This window comes from Thamnophis sirtalis, unplaced genomic scaffold (genome assembly GCF_051295495.1).
Source record: "Thamnophis sirtalis isolate CommonGarterSnake01/CBP01778 unplaced genomic scaffold, rThaSir2_p1.2 scaffold_1, whole genome shotgun sequence".
Classification (NCBI taxonomy): Eukaryota; Metazoa; Chordata; class Lepidosauria; order Squamata; family Natricidae; genus Thamnophis; species Thamnophis sirtalis.
Genome location: NW_028261381.1, coordinates 32,071,079 through 32,085,758, shown reverse-complemented (window position 1 = coordinate 32,085,758; position 14,680 = coordinate 32,071,079).

Sequence of the window (14,680 nt, the reverse complement as noted above, 5' to 3'; positions counted from 1 at the left end):
GGGAGGGAGAGAGAGGGGGGAAGAGGAGAGAGGAAGGGGGAAAGAGGGGGAGAGGGAGAGGGGGAGAGAGAGGGGGAGAGAGGGGGGGAGAGAGATTAAAACTGTTACTTAAAAGTAAAGCAAGAGTCTTTGAATATATCAATAGGGGACTATCATTCATTTCTGAAATAGACAGGACTCTCCTTGTCTGATTGTGGCAAAGTAGGGATGAAAAGTTGGAAATCCTGTTTTATTTTCAATGCTCTATACAGACTTTTCCAGGTTGCACCTAGCCAAACATGTCCCCAGTAACTTTTTTTGTCTACCATGATACAATTTTCTCTCTCTAAATTAGACTCTCTAAAAAGATGGAAATGACCAGCTGTCTGCAAGGAATATAAATCCTTTCATTTTCCACCATCCCGTCAGAGCTGAAGAAGCTTCTTGGATGAGAAACAAAACATCTTCCAAGAAAAAATAAGAAAATCCAGTGGCCTCCTGAAAAAGGACCTTTGGGACTATAGGGTTTTTGGTAACGAAGTCTCCTAATTGGTGAAATCATGTTTCTAAATCCCTCCCACCTATGCTAGGCATACAAGTGCCAATAACTTTCCATTCCAAGGATGGATTTTGTTGACATGAGGTCTCCATTGAGAGATCTTTAGTATGAGCTCCCCCCCCCCTCATTGATTCTTCCCTCATACCCAACACTTATCTGGGTGGTATATCACCTAATAGGCTGTTGTGCAGGGAAAGGAAACACCACCATTTCATAGTTGGGATACTAGGGAAAATTAGCCAAATCCATGTCAATTTCACTCATGTGAGAGCCAGATTGGTATAGTGGTTAAGGCACCAGGCTAGAATATGGGAGACTGTGAATTCTAGTCCCACTTTAGCCATGAAAGACAGAGGGGTGAGCTTGGAGCCAATCACACTTTCTCAGTCCAACTCACAGGGTGGTTGTTATTGGGGAAAATAGAAAGAGGTGTGTTAGCCATGTTCACCGCCTTGAGCTATTTGTAAAAATAATAAAAGCAGGATATATGTTAAGTAAGTAAGTAAGTAAGTAAGTAAGTAAGTAAGTAAGTAAGTAAGTAAGTAAATAAATAAATAAATAAATAAATAAATAAATAAATAAATAAATAAATAAATGCAGTATAGTCAGTGAAACAAAAATAGTCTCCTATTTCATCAGTCCAGCCTTGGAAATGGGAGGAGGAGTGACTGGTCCTCTCTGACCACTCATTGTTTGCCTTCCACCTTGGAACACCTGTTGAAGGGTCCGAATGGGTAACTAGGGCTTCAGAGAACTGCTTATTAGATATAAAGAAAAGAAAAATCCACAACATGCCCAAGATCTGCATCACAAAGTACAGGAAGTGTCAGAAACACATGAAGAGAATGAATGGTAGCAAAACCACACACCGGGCTCTTGTGCAAGTCAGAAAGCCCCATTTTTGAAGCACATCGGGTATCAACCCCTTCCAGGCAGATTGACTCAAGAAATAAGAACCCCCTTGGGTTTCTGGAAAGGTCTTTATTTCTAGGAGGCATCATGCAAAATCTTGAAAGCCTGCCAAAGTCATTTCTGCAGAATTTGGTCACACCTGGTATAAGAAAACTCTCCTTCTGGAGTTTTCTCCCCTCCTGTGTCTCTTTTGCCATGTCCCTCTTTCTCTACTATGTGTTCTGACCTAGCTTCCCCAGCAGCACGAAGCCAACTCCTCGTCCCGATAAACCCCTTTTACAGTGAATTCCTCTCCAGCAAAGTCTTCCCTCTCCCAATCTTTCAAGACAGTTCACAATTACCGACCTTTATCAGGCTTGGAGAGTGGCCAGGCTGATATCTTTCAAATGCCACAATACTTGGCAAGAATGCAGGAATGAACTAATTCTCTCCTGCAAATACCCCTCCTCTTTTGCTCTTCTTTTATTCCCTATGGGAGGGGCCATTCACCATCCACCTGTGGCTTTGCTCCCAAGTCGACCCTTGGTCCTTAGCTGTTCCCTTCGTCTGGCAACTATGCGCATGTGCACACTGGGAACAGGCTCCAGCTGTTCGTCTGCCTCAATGATGTCTGACTCTGAAGGCAGCTGATCACTGGCATATGGCTTTGGCCCCCTCTCTGCCTCTGACACAGAGCCCTCATCAGAGCCTTCCCCAGACTCCAGGACTGGCCCATGTTCCTTCCCAACCTTCTCACTGTCCAAATCTGCTGCCAGCTCTGCTGGCCCCTGGCTGGCCACAACACTATGTTCCCAGGATTTGCTGCACATTCCTCAATTCATCATTGCAGGAAAGCATATTAAATATGGCCTCTATTCAAAAAAGTGTGAGCTGAGGGTCTTGAGGTCCACACACATCCTTTCAATATGATTATGGCAGTTAGCAAGTCATGCAGAAAATACTTTTGTCATCCATTATCTTGGAAGGAAGTTGGTCGGCTTAACAGAAGTGGGATGGCAATTAGCAATGGAGAACACAAGGCTGATGCTATTTTGTCTGGACTCAAGAATGAATGGAAAAAACATTTCAGTTCAGCTGTGGTTCACATTCTAACACTATTAAAGTATGTTGAAATCTTTACAACAATGCTTCTTCTATTATATTCTTTTCTTTGGGTGTAAGAAAAAAAAACGATAGTACACAGGTCAGTAACATAATGATGATAATTTGTTCCCTTGTCATCCCTTTATCACTTAACATCACTACTATAGGAGCTGTGTTGGCTGCTAGTTGATCCCAGGTGCAATTCAAGATACAGGTTTGATGTCATTTTCTTCATTTCCCCCACCCTGTTTTTCAAAGTGTATGGGCATCTTTTCAACATATGACTCAGGGCTGTGCAAAATTAAAAGCAACAGATATCAATCAACAAGATATATTAAAATACACTTTGTTGGAAATGATTCCGAACAATCAAACCATGGTCACACAATTCTGCCTTGAATAGTCCTCACAGTAGCCTTCAGATAATGTTCAGTCAGGAACTTGGTCTTCTTAAATGAGGCACCTGATAACAAACGACAGACACAAGTATAGTGTCATATTAGCAATGTTGGATAAGTACAAATAGGGAAACCACTCTTTTGTGTGTGCAAGGTTTTAATAGGCTAAATATATGCCTAAAGATTCTTAAATAGTCTTTTCTGGAATATGTGTGATTGCAGTACATGAAATATTTATCTTTCTCTTTTGTAATGAGAGAGACATTTTAAAACACACCCTGTTTCCCTGAAAATAAGACCTCCCTGGATAATAAGCCCAATCGGGCTTTTGAGTGCATGCGCTAAAATAAGCCCTCCCAAAAAATAAGCCCTCCCCAAAAAATATTGCAACACAGCAGCAGCCATGAGGTGACCACGCTCGCCGCCTCCTGCACCTCAAAAATAATAAGACCTCCCCGAAAATAAGGCCAAGTGCTTATTTGGGGGGTCAAAAGAAAATAAGACCTTGTTTTATTTTCAGGAAAACATGGTATTAAACCACTGCTTTCGTTAAAAGTCTTGATGAGTGCTATGAATCATAATCAAACAACCTTTTATTTGGTAAGGATATCCTTTTGCTACTTCCAAATACTTGTTGTGGTTGCTGCCCCCATTCAAACCTTTATGTTCTCACATGTGGTTATTTTAACAAGTTAGAGTAAATTCCAAAGGGTCCTTCCATTATGGATTGGGCTAGTAATAACAATTCTCACTAAGTAATATAAAAATGTATGATACTCCCGGGGAAAGAAGTAGTATAAGTGTATTTTTTTCCCCTTGGGATCTTCATTGTGAAAACTACTCAACTACTAAACTGTTTGGAATGGGGCTTTCAGGAGTTCACCCATTACTAGAATTCACACTTCAAACCACCTACCAAACATCCTTTGGTACAAAGGGGCACTGCATAGTAGCCATTTCCATGGTTGCAGGAACATAGTGGACACAATGAATACGTATGTGGGTTCCACTATAAATAGAGTTACTTCCTCTGTCCTCCACCCAACAATTTCCAGATAAGGAACAAAAAATCCCTTAGCAACCCAATTTGTCGTCTTAGAGAAAAATATTTTGTTTTGACTTTAATTTGGAAAGGGCTTTTGTAATTGAGAATCTTCGTTTTGAACTCAGGACAGACCAAAGATTTACAGTGTGCAAGGCTGAGCCTAATCAGATAAAATGACCTGGCCAATTAGAAGGCAGCGTCGTGTCCTCAGATACAAATGGACCTCAGAACTTTCTGAATGCCAAGGATTGAAACTCCATAGGTATGTGGCTTTTTTTCTCTTGAAGAATTTACAAAAATGCAATCCAAGAATACCCATAGCCCATAATAGCCCAGCTATTATGGAAACCTCAGAGAGTTGTGTGTATATTTTGATGGAATGAAAATGTTTTACATATGATTCTTTTCAGGAAACTGGTGTCCAAATGAAAGAGTATAAATATCACAAAATATATCAAAAACATCAGTAGTATATTGTATTATAACTTTGATGCTGATATCATGCTTATCATAGAATATCAGCAACAAGCATGACACAGAATAAGATGTACTTGTTCCGAAACTACCACTGTAATTCATGATATTTTTATGATGCACAGCAGAGCCAGAGGAAGCAGTTGGATATTAATCTTCAATAGTACAACTGTTTTTAAGTGGGTCTCAAGAGACATGCCTTCTCCACTGTGATGCTCAGGGGTGGGCTGCTACAGGTTTGCCCGGGTTTGGGAGAATGGCCTGTTATGGCCAGTTAGGAGAACCTCCAAATCCGACTACTGGCTGCCCCCACACACCCCCTCCCACTCCATCCTGCCTTCCATCCCCACCTCTCCCAGGAGTCTCCACGCAGCCCATTTTAGATGCGAGGTAAGTGCAGAGCCCGTGCGGAGGCTTGGGGAGGGGGGAAATGGCCTCCTGGAAGTTCTGGAAGGCCTAGTTTTTGCCCCCTCCCCAGAGGCTCGAGGAAACCCCCCCCCCCCGGGAGGCCGACTAGGCCACACCTACCATGGCCATGTCCACCCAGCAACTGGGCAGAGAACCCACTGCTGAAATTTTTGAAGCCCACCCCTGGATTAGCTCCACCCCTTTTGACAATCTTGAAGGCCCTCAAAAGCCTAGTTTATGTTATTGGGTTTTGGGCTCCCAGAAAATTAGAGACTTACTTAAATTTTGTATTTCCCCCCTCCCCACCTTGTTTGTTAGCCGCCCTGAGTCCCTCGGGAATAGGGCGGCATACAAGTGTAATAAACATTACAACATCACATTACAAATGACTCCATTGCTGAGCCAGTTATTCTTATTCTCTCTTCACTTTGGGTTTATATCTCCGTTTTTTAAAAAATAATATTTAATTTTTTAAGTGATTTTGATGTGTTCTATGTTGTTATTTTTACATGCGTTTCTAATCAGTTTGTTGTGATTTTAGCCAGAGTCGCCTTCATGAGATAGGCAGCTGCGTATATAAAATTGATAAATAAGTAATGTGTACCTCGTATTTCCTCTATTTCAACTTTCTGACTTTCAAAAGGCTGCAGAGAAGATCAGCAAGTCGGAATGGGTAGAAATGGCATCTCTGGAGATTCCTGGAGATTTCTAGGAATACAAATCTGTAGATGTCAGTGACTTCAGAGGTCATCAGCCACAGTCACATTCTCTTATGGTCAAGTATTTCTGCTCGAGCATCAGGGATATGGGATGCCTCGTGAGAGAAACTTTGAAGAACACATTGGCATTTCCCACATGAAATGATGCATCAACAGTAAGGTGACCAGATTTTAACATTGGTAAAGAGGGACACCATTGACCGGGGAGGGGTTCTTAATTAAAAAATTTTTAAAAAATCGGGACTTTTTAAAAACGCCGCGGTACGTGGGACAAATTGTTCAAAAGCGGAACTGGCCCACCAAAAGCAGGACGTCTGGTCACCTTAATTTAGATGCCCCTCAAAGGCAAAACTCAAGGGGCTAAATTCTACAGGGGAAGGAGTAAAGGGAAGGATTTGAGGGGCAGACCAAAGCACCGTCTGTCTAAATTTGCATCAGGCAGGCAGTAACATTTTCATAGACCATGATCAGAGGAGCAGCTGATCCTATGGAGAGACTCCTCCTGCATTCAGTCCCAGGCCTACAAGTGGAAGTACCCCTTCCTTCCTTCCTCCTTTCACCTTCCTTCCTTCCTTCCCTCCCTCTTTCTTCCTTCTAGCCCTCTTCCCTTTCCATTCTTTCTCTTTCCTTCCTTCCTCTTGCCTATCTAGCTTCTGTCTTTCTGCTCTTTTGATCTCTCTTCCTCTTCCCTTCCTCCTTCCATCCTTTCACCTTCCCTCCTTCCTCCCTTTCTTTTTATTTTTCTGTTCTTCCCCTTCTCTTCCTTTCTTCTTCCATTATTTTCTTCTTTCCTCCCTCCCTCCCTTCTTTTTCCTTCTTCCATCCTTTCTTTTTCCTTCCTTCATTCCTCTTACTTATCTACCTTTATCTTATCTGTCTTTTGCTCTTTCCCTCTCTTCTTTCCTTTCTCCTTCCATCCTTTCTTCTTTCCTCACTCACTCCCTTCCTCCTTTTCTCTTCCTTCCTCCTTCCATTCTTTCAGCTTCCTTCCTTTTGCCTATCTACCTTCTCTGTCTTTCTGCTCTTTCCATCTCTCTCTTCCCCTTTGCGTCTATTCCTTCCTCCTTCCATCCTTTCACCTTCCCTCCTTCCTATTTCTTCCTTCCTTCTGCCTATCTACCTTCACCTTCTCTGTCTTTCTGCTCTTTCCCTGTCTTCCCCTTTCTTTCTTCCATCCCTCCCTTCTTTCCTTTCTAGTTCCATCATTTCTTCTTTCCTCCCTTCCTCCCTTTTTCTTTCTTCCTTCCTTCCTCCTTCCTCTTGCCTATCAACTTCATCCTCTTTGTCTTTCTGCTCTTTCCCCTTCTCTTCCTACCACCTTCATTCTTTTCTCCCTCCTTTCCTCTTTTTCTTCCTTCCTTTCTTCTTCCATCTTCCTCCTTCTCCTTTCTCCTTCTTCCTTTCATTCTTTCTCCTTCCTTCCATCTTTTCTCCTTCCATCTTCTTCCCCTCTCCCTTCTTCTTTTCCTTCCCCCCTCCCTCCTTCCTTCCTCTCCTTCCCACTCTCTCCTTGGGAGGGGACAAAACCCAAGGGCTAACGGGGTTGGGGGTGGGGGGCAGCAGAGACCAAATAAAGTCATAAGATCTTATTAAAACTTTCCTATTTGTTGGATCGTGTTGCTGCGAACTTATAAACCAAATCAGGGGAACATTTTGCAACCGATGGTGCTGCAAGGAAAGGGGGGAGGTTGGCGGCCCTGCCGTTTCCCCAGTTTTGCAAGGAATGAGAAACGGTGCTTTAATCCGAAGCAAAGGACTACTGCAATCGGAACCGCAGACAGGGAAAGAAAGAAAGAAAGATCCTTGTAGCACAAAACCCACCTTTGCATGGTTGTGAGAATACAGGTAAAACAAAACAAAAAAAGCACAGCGTTGATTCAACAGCCATCACAGGGAAAAGCCCACAAAATATTGAAAAATTGGGCTTCACTCTTTTAGCTTAATTTCTTCAGAATATTTTTTTTTAATCAGCAGTGGTATTTTCTAAAATTTCCTGTTCCCCCAAATGCTTTGATTTCCTGTATCTACCTTTGTGCTTGAAAAACCTGCTTCGTTTGCTCTTTGGTTTCCTGTAATATGTATGCCTGGGCTGACTGTGGTTAGTCAGCTTTCAAAATGCTCCTCTGTCTTAACTGCACAAGCCATCTTTAGGCAAATTTCTTTTAGATATTTTATCAAATATCTCCTACGTGATATTTGATAGATGCTTAGGATATCCTACTAAGTTTCAACTATCCACAGATAGAGCTTCTCAAAGTTCCACCTTTTCAAAAAAAAATGGAGGTTGGAGGATAGAGCTGATGTCCTCAGCTTCTGAGCACAATTGAGCCCAACATTTATGCTGCTAAGTGAGAATTTTTTAAAGTGGGTTTTGCCCCATTTTACGATTTTTCTTGCCACGTTTGTTAAGTGAACCACCGCTGTTGTTCAGTTAGTAACACGGTTGTTAAATGAATCTGGCTTCCCCACTGACTTTGCTTGTCAGAAAGTTGCAAAAAAAAAAGTTGCAAAAGAAAGTTGCAGGGCTCTGGGACAATGCAGGGAATTTTCAATGTCTATAAAACATGGATTTTTAAAATTCATATTAGGCTATTTGACATCCTGGACGATTCAAGGGTACATTGATTCTGGCAGAACTTGGCTTTTCATCCCAATCCTCTTCTCAGCCTTCTAAACTGCTTCCTGGATCCCTGTTCAGTTTCCACCAGAAACACAGGGATTCTAAAATTACCTTTTTTACCTCCAATAGATCCCACAGATTAGGCCTCCTCCGAATTCCATCTGCTGGCCTATGCCGACTGGTGACTACCCGGAGGAGAGCCTTCTCTGTGGCTGCTCCGACCCTCTGGAACGAACTCCCCGTGGAGATTCGAACCCTCACCACCCTCCAGGCCTTCCGCAAAGCCCTTAAAACCTGGCTATTCCGACAGGCCTGGGGCTAAAGAGCTTCTGCCCCCCCTCCTCGAATGGTATGGTTGTTGTGTGTTTTAAATTGTGTACTGTTATGTTCGTCTTTTTATCCCCTGTCTGTACCCCTTTCCCTGACTGAATTGTGAGCCGCCCTGAGTCCCCTTCGGGGAAAAGGGCGGCATATAAATGTAATAAATCCAATCCAATCCAATCCAACCTTTGAAGTCAGTTTGGGCTTTTGGGGATTGTAGCATGCCTTGAAAGTCTAGGCCAGTGATGGCTAACCTTTTCCAGACTGAGTGCTCAAAGCGCGCATGTGTGTGTGTGAATGCGTGTGTGTGCCCGAACCCCCCCAAATGCAATGTATGTGGGGCCCCCTGTATGTGCCCTGCCCCCCACGTATGTCTGTCTGCCCCTGCATATGCCCTACCCCATGCATGCATGTGCACCCCACACACATGCGCCTTGGCCCCTTGCATGCTTCCTCCCGCATGCACAACAGACACTCGAAGAGCACCTGGCCAGTGAGAGGCACATGCGCATGTGTGGCAGAGCTCAATCTGGGTGACGGCTCGCGTGCCCACAGAGAGGGTGCTGCATGCCACCTTTGACATGCATGCCATAGGTTCTCCATCTAAGCCTCCCCACATGGCCTGCCCCTGTGTTACCTAAGTAGCAGAAAGTGTCAAGCATGCCTCCTTCAATATCCAAGAAAGGAAAATCTCAATTCCATTTTAATAGAGATAAAGTACTTTTACTAGATATGAAGTGAAAACAGCTAAAGGAAAGCAAGATCTGAGCCAGAAAGGCGGGAACATATACATATCAAACATTTACCCAGCACCCTCCCCCCAATTCCCCAACCCAGTGTCCAATCTGTAACTCCCTAAGTTGCCATGTGGGGTGCATCTTCAAACAGCCTCATCAAGTTGGTATGCGGAACTGTTGGCCTTGACCAAGTGCAAACATCAGTCACCAGCATGCGCAGAAGATGGTGAGAACAAGACTCCTCTAGTACAATATAATTCCCTTCCCTAATTCTATGCACTGTCCCGTCCCCCCTCCCGTTCCTATGGCAGCCGATAGCAAGCAAGCGCAGCAAGCAAAACAGAGGTTGATAGGAAGTGGTTTTCCTACTTTTGGGGATCAAAGAAGGAAGGAAAACTAAAAAGCAGCTGAAGGTGACATATAGCTGTTTGGTCCTCAGCTCTCTTGGTTAGGTGGGGCAGGCTGAATAGCAGAGACAGCCATTGAGGCTGTAATGTTTTGTACAATGTTATGGTGTTCAGCTTTGTATTTGCTAGTTGCCTTTGGTCTCCTGATGTTTTAATTGTTGGATTCATTTATGTTGTTATGCTTTGCCACACAGTGATCCAGATGTTCAGACTGTATTTGGCATTTTTGTCTGCCCACTGAGTCCTTCACAAGGACCTGGGATAGGCAGATGTGGATGTTTTTAGGGTGTTGCAGATATCACCGGATATAAGCTGTTCTTAGTAAAAGCTTTTGCAGTTGACTGCTCAGTTCGATGAATTGGTAAATTTGATGAATGCCGATGGTGGTGGTTTTGTCCGTGCTGATGATGTTCAAGGGATGCTCCTGTTGTTTTGGGATTGCACCCAAGGTGGCTATTGCTACTGGTATTGCCTTTGCTTTCTTCATTGTTGTTATCCAGCAGCAGTGTCCACCCCAGCTTTGACCTAACAGAGCAGGCAAACCCCGTGTTCCTGGTGTATCTATTTCCCTTATCACCCTCATCATCTGCCTGCTCTCCATCCATTTCTCTCATTTGTTCCTTTTTCTTCCCTTTCCTCACCTTGTGCGATTCCATTTACTTTCCTTTCATCCTGTGGTTTTATTTATAGCTCCGGCTAAAGGCCTGTCTTGCATCCTGGCAGATCAATCCTTGTTATAATCAGCCCTGCTGCCAGCCCTAACAAAGCAAAAATCAAGGGACGGAGAGAACAGGCAGACAGCAAACTATCCTTTGGCAGCCAGCAGATTCTGGGCAGTGCAGACAATATGGAGAAGCTTCACAGAAAAAAGGCAGAGATAACAGACGGAATACCGAAGTTGGAAGGGACCTTGGAGGTCTTCTAGTCCAACCCCTTTGCTCAAGCAGAAGAGCCTATACCAGTGATGGCTAACCTTTTTCCAAAGGTGTGCCAAAATTGTCCGTGCATGCTATAGCGCGTGCATGCCCACCCAGATGCGCATGTGTGCATGACCCTCCCCTGCGTATCTGCGCACATAACCACCACCACCCCATGTGGGCCGAGCGTTTGCCCTCTCCAGTTTTTCATCCTCCCCAGGTTTCAGGAAAGCCTCCGGAGCCTGGGGAAGGTGAAAAACAGGCCCAACAAGTCAACCGGAAGTTCATTCCCAAACTTCCGGTTTGCCTGTTGGGCCGTTTTTCACTCTCCCCAGGCTTCAGGAAGACCTCCAGAGCCTGAGGAGGGCGAAAAATGGCCCAGTGGCCCAAACGTAATTTCAGGAACGAACTTCTGGTTGGGCCTGTTTTCCTCCCTTCCCAGGCTCAGGAGGCTTTCCTGAAGCTTGGGGAGGGCAAAAACGGCCTCTCCCAGCCCTCCAGAAGGCTAAAAATCAGCATGTGTGCTGGAGCAGAGGGCTGCAGTGCTGACAAATAAAGCTCCATGTGCCATTGGTTCTCCAGCACGGTCCTATACCGTTTCAGATAAATGGATGTCCAATCCCTTCTTAAAAACCTCCAGTATTGGAGCACCCACAGCTTCTTGGAGGCAAGCCAGTCCACTGATAAATATGGGTCAACTCGATCCAATCCAGTTTCACCATAAAGGCATCTTTTGAGACAAAAGAAAATCCAGCTCAAGGCAAACCCCAATATTTTGAATAGGCTAGTCAGGTGGTCTGTGAGCCAAGCCAAACCAAAGATTCCCACCCAGTTCTTAAATTCTGATTGCCTTTTGCTTTGGGGTGGGGTGTTGAAATTCAAAGTGTGAGAAGAAAAACCACAGCTGGTTTTCTGAGTTAAAATTAAATCACCTTCCTCCTGGCTTTTTTTTTTTTTTTTTGCAAAATATAAACTAGATAGTTGCTCCAGGGAGGATATCGTCACTTCTCTTGCTCGAGTGACTAACGTATTGACACCCACTGGTTTAAATGTGCTTCCTCTTCTTCTTGCATTGTTTTGTTGTCTATTGCAGAAAACAACCAGTGCCCATTTCTGTCTCTTAAATATTATAAGGCATTCTTATTTTTTCTTTTGAATATATCTACTGAACAAAACTCCACATTGGCGACAGGAAGGGCATCCAGCCATTAAACACTCTGCTAGCTCCAGATTCCACCCTGCAAAGGATTATAGGGTCATTAAAAGATGATAATGATTCTTATTTTCTCTTTTCAGATACTGGAAAAAAAGAAAAGAACTTCCACCAGCTTTATTATCAGCCCATAACTCTCCTTAGAAAGATCTATAAATACTGATAATGCAGTCATCTGACTATTTAAAAAAGATAACAAGTATTGCTTGGAGCAAGGATAATATTGGAGTATAAAGTATATAGACCTTTAGATGGGTCACCCTCCTTTGTGGACATTTTTTGGAACAATTACGAGAACACTTACTCCAAAGAAGAAGAAGATAAACTATCAAGGCTGAGAAATTGGGGGGGGGGGAACGGGGGGAAGAACAGTAAAGGCAAAAACTGGAATACAAAGCCATGAGAAATCACAGTTAGACCAATTCTGACTTAAAAGCGCACCAGGGAAATCCTGCAGAGTAGGACTTCTGGAGTTGTTTCTAATGTAGTGTGTGTTTCTCTGCTAACCTGAGATGTATAAACTAATTAAGGTAAATTATGTTGCTAGATAGATCACATGCTAGCAGAATTTTGCGGTCCTTGGCATTCTCCAAGTTTGATTGTTTTCTTGAAGATGCTTCATTATCCAACTAGATAACATCATGAGTACCCTAGTTGGGTAATGAAATATCTGCAAGAAAACAGTCAAGTTCGGAGAGAACCAAGGAACCCATAGTTCAACCTTGAACTGTAAACTCTATCCTCTGTGTTCTAAATATTATTGTCAGGGTTCCAAATAGCATCTAAAATTAAATCAGAGTCCAAGGCAAAGCATTCCTCAAAATTCCAATTTATTAAGAGAGCCATGTTGGCACATCTGGGGAAACCCGAATCTGAAAGCTTCCCGGTTTTCCCCACCCAGTTGAAAGTTCAAGATCTTGCCCCCACACCCACAAGTACATCACATGGTCCAATCTTCCATTGTCATGCTGGCAGTTCCACACATCCAGTTCCAGTCAGGTGCAGAGGTGCAAAGACAAAGGATGACCTTGGCTTTCTAGAAAGAATTTTGTTATGGCTACATAGCATCTAACTCCTTACAATCCCTTCCCATTTTCCTACAGTAGAAAATGCATAGTAGAAGAATAGAAAGTATGGCAGGCCAAAGACCAAAAGAAAAGATGCCTAACAATTCTCTTCCAGTGGTGCTATAAGTGCTCATTGGGTTCCAGTATATTTCCAGGAGCTAGTAATCACCTTTAATGCCCTTCACGGCTTGGGGCTGGATTACTAATGGAATTATCTTTCCCAGGTATGTCTACACATCCTAAGAAATTCAGTAGAAGAGGCATGCTCCAAATATCATTGGCTAAGAAAAAATGTTGGCTGGCAGGGCCAAAGAGGAGAGCCTTTTCTGCTATGACACCCACTCTCTGGAACATTATCCCTTTGGATAATGTTGGCCTCAACCCTGCTGGCCTTTCATATCCCCTTAAAGACCTAGTTTTGTGCTCAAATCTCATCCCCTGATGTGTGTTGGCCTAATAGCTGTTTGCATTTTCTTTGTCTTCGTTGCTATCTGCTTTATTTTTTTTTCCTAAATAGATTTGTTTTTATTTACTCTTAGCATTGTTAGCCACCCAACATCATTTATTTGAGATGGGCAGTCATAATAAGTCAAACAAAGAAACAAATAAATAAATTTTCTTCCTGGATTCTAACTTTGAGGAACAATAATTCCAGAAGCCTTGCTTTGTTCACATCCCAAGCTGTTCCGCAAGCCAACTTCAGAAATTCCAAACCAGATTTCAGTGAGTTGGCAAGCAGCCAAGCTGGTGCTTAGTACAGACACACTGGAGGAACTGTGAACTCCCCTGGCTGGCTGTTTTATGGACCACTCTATGGCCTGCCTTTTTCCTGTAGGGACTGTTTCCTCCTCACTAGTCCCAGTGGCTTTCCAGTGCTTTCTGATACTTGCACATCTGGATGTATTTACTCCCCTTCCCACCTCATGTCTTTTGACATAAATGCAGACCCTTCCTTCCTTCCTGTTCCCTCTTTCCTTCCTTCCTTGTCAAAACAAGAAGGAACAGGTCTTTCAATCCTACTTTCCTCTGTTATCTCTGTGGAAACTTTGAGGCTAGGACTAATTGATCTTGCAGCTTCATAGAAACAAAATAGTAAAGTCTGTACATCGCAACTTAAAGATGTCTTTTAAAAAATAAAAGCAAGGAAATGGAAGTTTGGCAGTGCTGTGGGAGGAGAAAAAATTTTTTCTCACAAACTAACCTACAGAGGGTAGATTGTGTTGGTCTCAATCAGGATACCAGCAGAGGATAATGAATAAAATCCAGAATTCATAAGGCTCCTCGCACCAACCATTTAAAACTACCAAACAGCAAAATAGCTAGCGTGTTTAGATATTCACTGTGTTAACACCAGATTTACTACTTTTCACCCATTAAGTATAATATGCAATATCAATATATTACATTATGGTTTCGGGACAGGCTGTGAAATGCCTTCCTCCTTCTGAGAAACAAACAAATGCTTTAGAAAATTACTTTTAACCAAATGTCTCAATCGGGAGGAGTCTTCTCTCTCATCTAAAAACTTACCATGGGATCAATTTCTATTCAAAGAAACATCTTGCATCAGCCTGGTGCCTTGGGGTTACTTCAACTTGGTCTTTTAAAAACAAAACTTGTGACTCAAAGCCTGCAACCATTTCTCAATACTTGGGCTTTTTTCGCTTGAAAGTCTACGGACAAGCGACAGTAAACTGACGTACATCTGGAACTCTCCTGACTCAGCGCCAGAGTGACAAGGCAGTGCAAGTTCAATGCAGGATAAGCTGTTGGAGGGGGAGGGAGGAGGCCATGAAGAAATAGAGCAGGAATGGATCAGCC